The sequence below is a fragment of the Chinchilla lanigera genome, unplaced genomic scaffold (genome assembly GCF_000276665.1).
Source record: "Chinchilla lanigera isolate Chin_1 unplaced genomic scaffold, ChiLan1.0 scaffold00098, whole genome shotgun sequence".
In the NCBI taxonomy this organism is placed as follows: Eukaryota; Metazoa; Chordata; class Mammalia; order Rodentia; family Chinchillidae; genus Chinchilla; species Chinchilla lanigera.
Window position 1 is genome coordinate 5,632,307 of NW_004955499.1, and position 9,508 is coordinate 5,641,814.

General features: G+C 39.3%; 1 long non-coding RNA gene across 1 annotated transcript; it reads right to left on the minus strand.

The window, feature by feature from the left end:
- Positions 1-208: 208 nt before the first annotated feature.
- Positions 209-3,118, minus strand: LOC102017793. Its single transcript, XR_264219.2, has 2 exons — positions 3,029-3,118; positions 209-540 (listed from the first exon to the last, which is right to left on the minus strand). It is a non-coding gene; the product is annotated as an uncharacterized LOC102017793 (long non-coding RNA).
- Between the last annotated feature and the right edge of the window lie 6,390 nt (positions 3,119-9,508).

A 9,508-nucleotide genomic window follows, 5' to 3' on the forward strand; every position in this document is an offset into this window, starting at 1 on the left:
GCAACAGTCCTCAGGTGGACCCCCCCACACACCCAGCACCACCTTGATTCAGTTCAGCAGGGTATTACAAGTTGACCACCAGTTGTCAATCCATCACACTTCCCAACATATAAGAGAAACAGTGCTCGCAAAAGAAAGGGGAACAGGAATTTCTTTGGCTAATACCTTTCAAAATCCTCCATGTTTGCTTTCCTGTCAGGCAGAGGAGTGCATGCACACATATTTATTTTTATACCAGAAAACAAATTTCAAACATTACAAGACATAACACGGTATAACAAGAGAAATGCCATCTAGCAAGTTTACTGCAAAGCTGGCAAACATCTTTAGACTGACTTAAAGAAGGTGTTGTGTTTTAAAGGAGGAAAGTAAGCCAGTACATAGCAGACAGCCTTGGGGAGGGGATGGTGGAGAAGTGCTCTCAGAGGCTTAAGGCTGGTGTCTATCAAACTTGCAAAAGGTCAGTCCCGCCAGCGATACGTGTTCCTTTGTCCTTCTTCTCCACAAGACAGACTTCTTCCTAAATGTTTGTTTTCCCTGCTGAGAAAAGAAATGTTTTACTGAGATAATGGATAAGAGAGCAGTCGAATGAATCAGCTAAATAAAGAGATCATGGCCAAGACAGACCTGGGGAGATCAATCCAGATATTTAGAGAGAATCGCATCCTGTCCACAGGGAGTGGGGACAACATCAGAATCTACACGATCATCATTTCCAAGTCTTAAAGAAACAAGTTTTTTTTTATGGCTTTTGTGTGAAAGCAATGAATCACTCAAACACAGGCTAACCAAACAAATATACAATCTCTCAACTGGAACATCTGTATTTTGTAAAAAGGATATCATCAGCAACCCTGTTATGTTTACCCTCTCAAGGTCTTCTGTTTTCCTTATAGCTGTATAAACTCACACACATAGATATTAATTATGCAGTTGTTACTGTGCATGGTATCTTAGAAATCATTTTACCCAAGCTTCACAAGTTCATTGTAGTGAAAATAAACACATTTCATACAGGTACATTTCATGTGCTTAATGATAGGGATTTTTTTTTAGAAGCTTGTAGTAGCTGGGACCAACAAACCGTCTTAGGACAGCATATTCCCTTGATTAGGGTATAGATGTAAAATGTGTCTCACATGTTCAGGGGTGGGGCTTTTAGAAATTAATCACATAGTAGGAGTGCTATATTCACCAGTGGACAAATCCATCAATAAGTTTATAACTGAATGTGTGCTTTAAAGATGTGTCACTCGGGAGTTTGACTTAGAAAAGGTATTCTTGTCCCTGGCTCCTTTCCTTTCTCTCTGTTTCCTGGCTGCCATAGATTAAGCATCTTTCCTCCACCACACCTTTCCACCATGATGTTCCTGCCTTGGAACTAGCCAACCTTGGACCGAACCCCCTGAAACCATAAGCCAAATTAAACCTCTCCTCTTAATTGCAGTTGTTTTGTACTTTGTCTCAACAGTGGGAGAGCTGAATACTCATTGGCCATGATACAGTGTTACCACCTGGAATTTTTCACTGTGTTTTCTTAGTATATGAAGATTTTATTTACATTACCATCTTCAACCAGTGGTTGCCAATGGAGTACTAAAACAACTGGGCATCTGAAATGATAGAATATCTTTTCCACCACCAGTAAGTATCAGATGTGGACTGGTTCCATCAATATCTGAGGTGTCAGGGATATAGTACTTGCTGCTTTCCTAGTAGCACTGTCTTATCACTTGTGTAAATTGGTGTCCATGAATTTTCCATACACAGATTTATGGCAGAGTTTCTCACCTTAGCTAGCCAACATTTGGGGCAAGATAATTTTCAGCTCTTGTCCTGTCCTGTGCATTAGGAGATACTCAGCAGCATTCTTGTATCATCCCTTCTAGATGCTAGTAGCATTCCTCCCCTCAGGTTGTGACAATTGGAAATATTTCCAGACATTGCCAGATGTGGCTTGTAGGGAGTCACAGCTGTCCCCAGTTGAGATGCCTGGCTTAAGGTAATGTGACAAGCTTGCATTCATCTTACTGGAGAAGGGACCTACAGCAAGCAATAATAATGAACATAAAATATAAAAAAATCTTCTGTTGTAATGTGTGGAGTTCTTTACCAAGCTAAGTTTTGCACAAATGATTGCTATGCAGAATGCAGATGCTGCTTACATTGTGCATGTTTGAGGGCGGGTGTAGGTGTGCACTTGTGCTTAAGCAAAGATAGGTATAGTTCTCACATCTGTAACACTAGCACTAAGGGAAAATGAGGCAGGAGAACCACAATTTAGAATCCTTCCTGGGCATCTTTATGAGAACCTGTGTCTTAATGCATAAATAAATAAGCAAATAAACAAGCAAATAGGGTGGGGATGTAGCAAAGTAGAATAGTCCCCTTGAGTTCAGTTCCCCTGTACAATAAAGTAAAACACAACACAACAAAACAAAAAACAAAACATTGCAGGACTTCCAATTCTATTTCTGTTCAGATTGTTTTCTAAGAATTATTGCATCTTTATTATCTTCTTGTACATCACCTCCCTGATGGTCCAGTAAAGCAATACTCTTCTGTTTGGAAGGAGTTAGCTCTACTTTGGATTTGAATAGCCATTCTGTGATTGGGTAATGTGTAGTATGTGTCTGTTATGCTCACCCACAGAAGAGCATAGGTTTTCTTCATTCAAATTAAAGCATAGTAGCACAGCCTTTCACTACCAATACATTTATTTACGACATCAATTCACAGGTGGATATACTGGTGCACCTCTGTAATCCCAGCACTCTGGAAGCCTGAAGCAGGAGAATCACAATTTCAACCCCCACATGGGCAACTAAGCGAATTAGCAAGATCATGTCTTAAAATTTAAAAGAAAAAGAAAATTAAAACTGGCTGTGAATGTAGCTAAGTGCAAAGGCTCTGGTTTCAGTCTCCCACACTGCACACACAAAGAGAATACCACAATCTTTCAGCAATAATGCATTTATTTATAAAAAGTAGTTCACTGACCCGTCTTGTGTAACTGGACACTACTTACATCTGTCTTCATCCTGTGAGGTCAAATTTTGTTCCTGTTCGAGTCTGTGATGGAAGATCTTTCCATGCAGAGTCTCTCACTGAGCCTACTACTAAGCGTGTACCCGCAGAGTGCAGTCAGTATGTGGTTAATGGAAATATACCAGCTCAGCAGCCACGCCTCCCAAAACAAGCCTGCAGAGCAGGTGCTTCCTTTCCTATGGCGACATCTGTCATCACAGACAGGATCTAACCACAGAAAATGGGTCCCTGATTCATTCATGCACAGAGCTTATAGACAGCATTTAAATGCTTTCTCTCTCTCTCTCTCTCTCTCTCTCTCTCTCTCTCTCTCTCTCTCCCTCTCTATTCTTCCCTTCTCTCAGCATCATTTTTTGAACAATCTAAGGCAGGAGGCATTTTCAGACACACTAGTATTTTCACAGGACAACAGTGCAGGATCTAAACTGTGGCCGTTTCTAATTTTACCACCTGCGGGGGCAGCAGGGCTGGAAACAGGAAGAGCCAGAACAGAGCAGGCACAATAGGAGTGCTTATCAGGAGGCCCGGTCTTGGGCAAAGCCTGTTCTGCTGTGATGAATTTGTGGTCACGCAGGCAGAGGGATGGGACCAGTGGTGGAATCCTTTTCAGAACTGTGTGGCACTTTGTTGGCATCCACAGAGTGGAGGACAATACATATAAACAGGAGGGGTATAGCTGGATGACCCAGCAGTCATGTCTTTGTTCTTACAAGTATTTTGTATTTTTCTACAGCTTTGGATTCCTTTTGATGATTTATACTTCAAATGTCCACGAAACTGCACAGCAGCAGGCAGGCCTGTTCCACTCTTGATTTTCATGATGCTGTCTTTTGGTGTCATTTTTCCAAGCTTTGAAGAAAAGAAAAATCAAGCAAACTACACATTCAGACAGGTGGCTCTTGGACTTGAGAAATGTTAGAAGAAAGCAATAACTGGAGGGTAAGGTACAGGTCCCAAACATATTTTCAAACAGGATATTGAGCTGCAAGATATACAGATCCAACTGTATGCTTGGAAGCCTCAGAGAATGTTCCTTGCCTTTGAGGAATACAGTTTGAAGGGCAGGGGCTGGGGATTTAGCTTAGTGGCACAGCGCCTGCCTGGCAAGAATGATGTCATGAGTTCGATTCCCAGTACTGGAAAAAAAGACAAACAAAGAAACAAAAAACATAGAATATCAGTTTGAAGGGCAATAAGGACATGACTCCAGACTTGGAAATTCTTCCCATAAGTGATTGTGGAATTTACACACTAGAGTATGGACCTCAGACACATCTAAGTATGAGTTGATAATATGGTTCTGTCCCATACTTGCTGGATATAAAAATACCTATTTCATGTGATTGTCAGAGAAATCAATTAAAGTACATGGAATTGCCAGACAAATGCTATATTTCATTGTTGTAATTATTATTGTGATTATTAATTCCAGTGATATTTTATAGATAGTGGAATTTGGAATAAAAGTAGCATTAAACATATATATACATATATATATTTATATTCTTTTTTCTTTCCTTTTCTCCTTTTGTAGGGGATGGTGACTCTTAGCATATCATTTTAAGATGGAATAATTCTACTCTTAATGCAAGCCTCAAAATATGTCTTGAGAAACATCCCGGAGGGGTTGTAAAGAGTTAACTTTGCAATCCTGACTTAGCCCTGGAATCCTTCTCCAAAGACAAAGAACACCAGGGCCTAGATAACCACCTATGACCTTGCCTGGGTTGTTTCATCCTTTCCCTGGCCCTAGATAAACATTGTAACAATAAAGGAAATGCATGGTTATGTAAAGGGGGACATATAAAACAGAGTACAGAAAGTATATTTCATTGTGGTTGGGTTCATGACCGGAGCCTGACCCGGTTACATAGCACAAGGAAAACAACATGTGGCCAGGGCTACAACCTTCCCAAATATTACCATGGTAACTAAAAATGTATATAAGCTGGGAACAAAGGCAGGCCCACGCCCACTTCCCTGACTTGCAAGTCGGGATGAGAGGTGACCGGTCTAAACTAAAACTTCGTCTGTTCTCATAAAGTTCTTTGGTCTCTTGCGGAATACAGCCCGAATTTTGCCAAAGGACTTTCCCTCATTCCAGGTGTTCCTTCTTTTGAGCAGTTTCTTTCCCTTTCGTGATATCTATTGTACACTTTGAGTTTTATTTAGTCTTTCATGTTCTTACATTAAAGAGACAATACGATGTTTACATAAGTGGGTCCGATTTATTTCACTTATGGATATGGTCTCTACTTTCATCCATTTACTATAAAAGCTGCAGGTTTATCTATTTTTATAGGTGAGTAATACTATAATGGTTTACTGAAAGGAACAGTTAATGCTTTAATTTTTTTTTTGACCAATGTTGCATGCTTACATCAGATAATCTGAACAACTAATTTGGAGACAACAATATGCAACATAACAACCATTTCTGAATTCCTATCATCTTGTTTAGTGAAACTCTGTATTGCTTATACTTTTTTTGTTTTTATTTTTAATTGTCTTTAATGGTTGCTCAATTTTGCATTCTTACATCTGGTAATCTGAGCAACTTCATTTAATATAAAAATATGTAATATAACAACCACTGTTATTTCTGATCATTTTGTTCTGAAGCCCTGTATCATTCTTATTGTTTTTACTTTGTTTTGTTTTTGTCTACATTGTTGGTATTTGATGCTGTTCTTTTTTAATTCTCTTTAAAATAAAAAAAAAAAGTAGCAGTAAAGAAGTCAAAAAGGTAAACCCTAAGACACAGGAGGGAAAGAAAGAAACTAAGAACAGGTTATAAGCAAAACACTAGAACTGGGTAAAATTTCAAGGTGATATCTGAATTTGGGTTTTGATATACTGGGTTAAGTCATTTTATGTGTCTTAAATAATAACACTATACACCCACTTGGTAAATTTTTTAAAGTCTCATTGCTCATAAGTAGCAGACATGATATGTTAATAACCCTTTAATTAGAGATAGCAAAATACTATGAATTATATGAAATAAAGGACTATTTTGTTAGATCTTTCACCACTGTGACTTTAGTAGCTATATCTGGTCCCTGGAACCTTCTTCTGTAGGGGGCAATGAATCTTAGCATATTATTTTGGATAAAATAGTTTTGGTAAAAGCCTACGAGGTGCCTTGGGAAGCCTCCTGGGACAGTGTAAGAGCTAATTCCCCAGATCAACACTGCCCAGGAATGTCTCCCCAAGATAAAGGGGCACCTAGGCCTAGTTAACCCTCCATGACCCTGCCTGGGCAGTTTCATCTCCTGGCCCTAGATAAACATTGTAAACATAAAGTAAATGTACGGTTATCTAAAGGGGGACGTATAAAACAAAGTACAAAAAGTATATATCATTGTGGTTGGGCTCATGACCGAACCCTGGCCCAGTTACATGGCACAAGGAAAACAACACATGGCCAGGGCTATAACATTCCTTTCTGTTACCATGGAAACCAAAAATGTACATAACCTGGGAACAAAGACAGGTCCACGCCCACTTCCTGGACTTGCAAGTCAGGATGAGAGGTGACCGGTCTAAATTAAAAACTTTGTCTGTTCTCTTTGGTCTCTTGCGGAATATAGCCCGAATTTTTGCCGTAACCCTTCCCCGGTTCTTTTCTTGTTTCCTGTGTCTGGAATATAGGCAGTGGGCAACTTTTCTTGGCTATGCCCTTCTGCCATGATGTTTCTGCTTTGGAGCCAGCTGCTTATGGACTAAATTCTCTGACAGTGTGAATCAAAATAAACATGTCATCTTGTCAGTGACAACTGTCAGGTGTTTTGTCTCAGCAATGTAAAGGGGGCTAATATAGCAGGGAAGACAAGGAAGAATGTTGGAGATAAATCCAAGAAAAGTCAGAGCTCACTGGGGTTTCAGTTGTGATCTATGAGGACAAATTGACAAAGATAACATGAAGCTCATATGGACCAGACGGAGCCCACCAAGTCAAACTGGAATCCATATTTTCTTTTTTCTTTGTTTTAAAGAGAGTAGTAATGGAAAAAAAAAAAAAAGAGCAATATCACATACCAACATCACAAGCATAAGCAAAACAAAGCAAGCACATTAAAAGTGATACACAGTTTCAAACAAAACGATAGGAATTAACACTGGTTGTTATATTACATACTGTTATCGTCAACTACGTGGTCAGATTACCAGATGTAAGAATGGAAGACTGTTCAAACCACTAAAGAGAATAAAAAAATAATTATTAGATAAAACATTAGAGATAATACAGAGTTTCACTAGACAAGATGGTAGGAAATCAACAATGGTTGTTCCATTGCACGTTATTGTCTTCAACTCAGTTGCTCAGATTGCCAGGTACAAGCATGCAAAATGGGTCAGAATATAAAAAATTTTAAGCACTTACTGTGGAACCCATATTTTCTTAATAGTACATCTAAACTAGATGAGGCAGAGGCTGCTGGTGGCATTTGTATGTGAACCTGACCTGTAACCTGCAGTCCCCAGATGAAGTGGTTTAGAAAAATCTGAAAAAGTTGTGGTCCCAATTATTACCTTATACCACCACAAGGTTCAAAGAGGACTTCAGTGAGAACATCCTTGCCTTTGTGTTAACATTTTGCAACAGTTGTTGAACACTCATGGTTTTTCAGTCTCATAAGTCTTCTCAACAACCAGCCTTCTACTAGTGTCAGAAAGGGAAACACACTTTTGAAATTATAGAACTATCTTAGCTGTATCAACACAGTACAAATCCAGTACACATTCTTTGCAAATCCAGTACACATTCCAGTGCACATTCTTTGCTTCTGGGTGAATGGTACATGGCTCCATTTCCACAAACTATAAGTAACCTGAGGTATGAAACAGATACCCAGCCAAGCACACAGAGAAGACTCATGCAGGAAGGTAAGTGGATACCCTAATCTACATTCCACTGCATCCCCAACCACATTCCCTGGAGCTGACCCACGTGCTTTGTGAAAGGTTCAAACTTTTCTTTCCACTATGGAGTCTTGGACTTTCTTGAAAGGGCACTTTTTTTAATAAATCAAGTTACTTTCTAGGGTGGAGGTAAGCTCAGTTGCATGAGAAGGCAGCCAGAATATCCTTCAAATTGTATTACATAAAAACTATAAGAAAGTGTTTGTCTAACTCCATTTTCTTTGGCTAGAACAACATATCTCAGATCAGGTAACTGTTAGCCAGTGGAAGCTTCTTTAGCTTCTGGTTATGGAGACTAGAAAGTCCAAGTGTATCACATGGTGGAACAGGGAAAGCTGCTAGAGTGAGCTCACTTTCATAACAAAGCCACTTTCATAACAGAGCCTACTTTCATGACAAACCTTCTATAGCTCATTAATCCATAAATGCAGGAATGGATTAATCCATTCACAAGAACAGAGTCCTCATGAGTCCATCTCTTCTTCAAAGGTCGCATCTTCAAATGCTACTTGCATGATTTTCAGAACTGTGGTTCCAACACAAGAAATTTGTGGAACACATTCAAACAGCACACTGATCACCTCTATAAAAATTTTGCAGGTCATTTCATTACTTGAAGCTCTTATTCTGTGCTATGTAAAGAGGATCTTGAAACACTGAAGAGTTGCATGGGAAATGCCTTCAATGAGCTAAGATCTTTCCTTCACTCCATGGAAGCTTCCAACTTCAAGCTCATTCTAGAGCTCAAATCATTTCTTTCTCTGAGACCATCCATATAACTGTCAAAGAAAACATCAACATGAGCAACTCAACCAACATGTTCTAATTTAGTGGCTCTGAGGCTTAAAATTTTGTCTAGACACCAATGAAAGGGGCTTTAGAACTACTCTCATATGTTTTGTTTCTCAGTTCATGCTTCTGGAGAGTTAGTTGCATCTTAACCCTGATTAGAAATAGCCATGAGTCAGGGGCTGGGGATTTAGCTCAGCGGCAAAGCGCCTGCCTGGCAAGCGCAAGGTCATGAGTTCAGTTCCTGGTACCGGAGAAAAACAAAAACAAACAAACAAACAAAAAAAAAAGAAATAGCCATGAGTCATTCAAAATGAAATCCATTCTGCAATCCCTCTGAGGAAGATAATATCATCTACCATCTTATTTCTGTTTTCAGAACACATTTCACAGCTGGAAAGAATGTTTTCCCTGCAGGTATATTCCATTTGTACTTCCTTGTCACAAACCGCATTTTTTTGAGAAGGAGGCAAAATGGCCCCTCAGTACTTATTCGACATTTATTTCAGGACCTCACATAGATTCTAAAATCCAAGGATGCCCAGACCCCTTGGAAGAATGAAGTCGTATTTACATATAATAGAAGACACCCTCCTGTATGCATGAAGTCCTCGCTGTTGCTCATAATACCTTGTACAATGTAACTGCTAGGTAATGGTAGTGATATTGCTCTGTTTAGGGACAGTGAGAAGGAATAAATATCTGCACATGTTCAGAACAGATGCGTTTGTGTTCATCAATATTT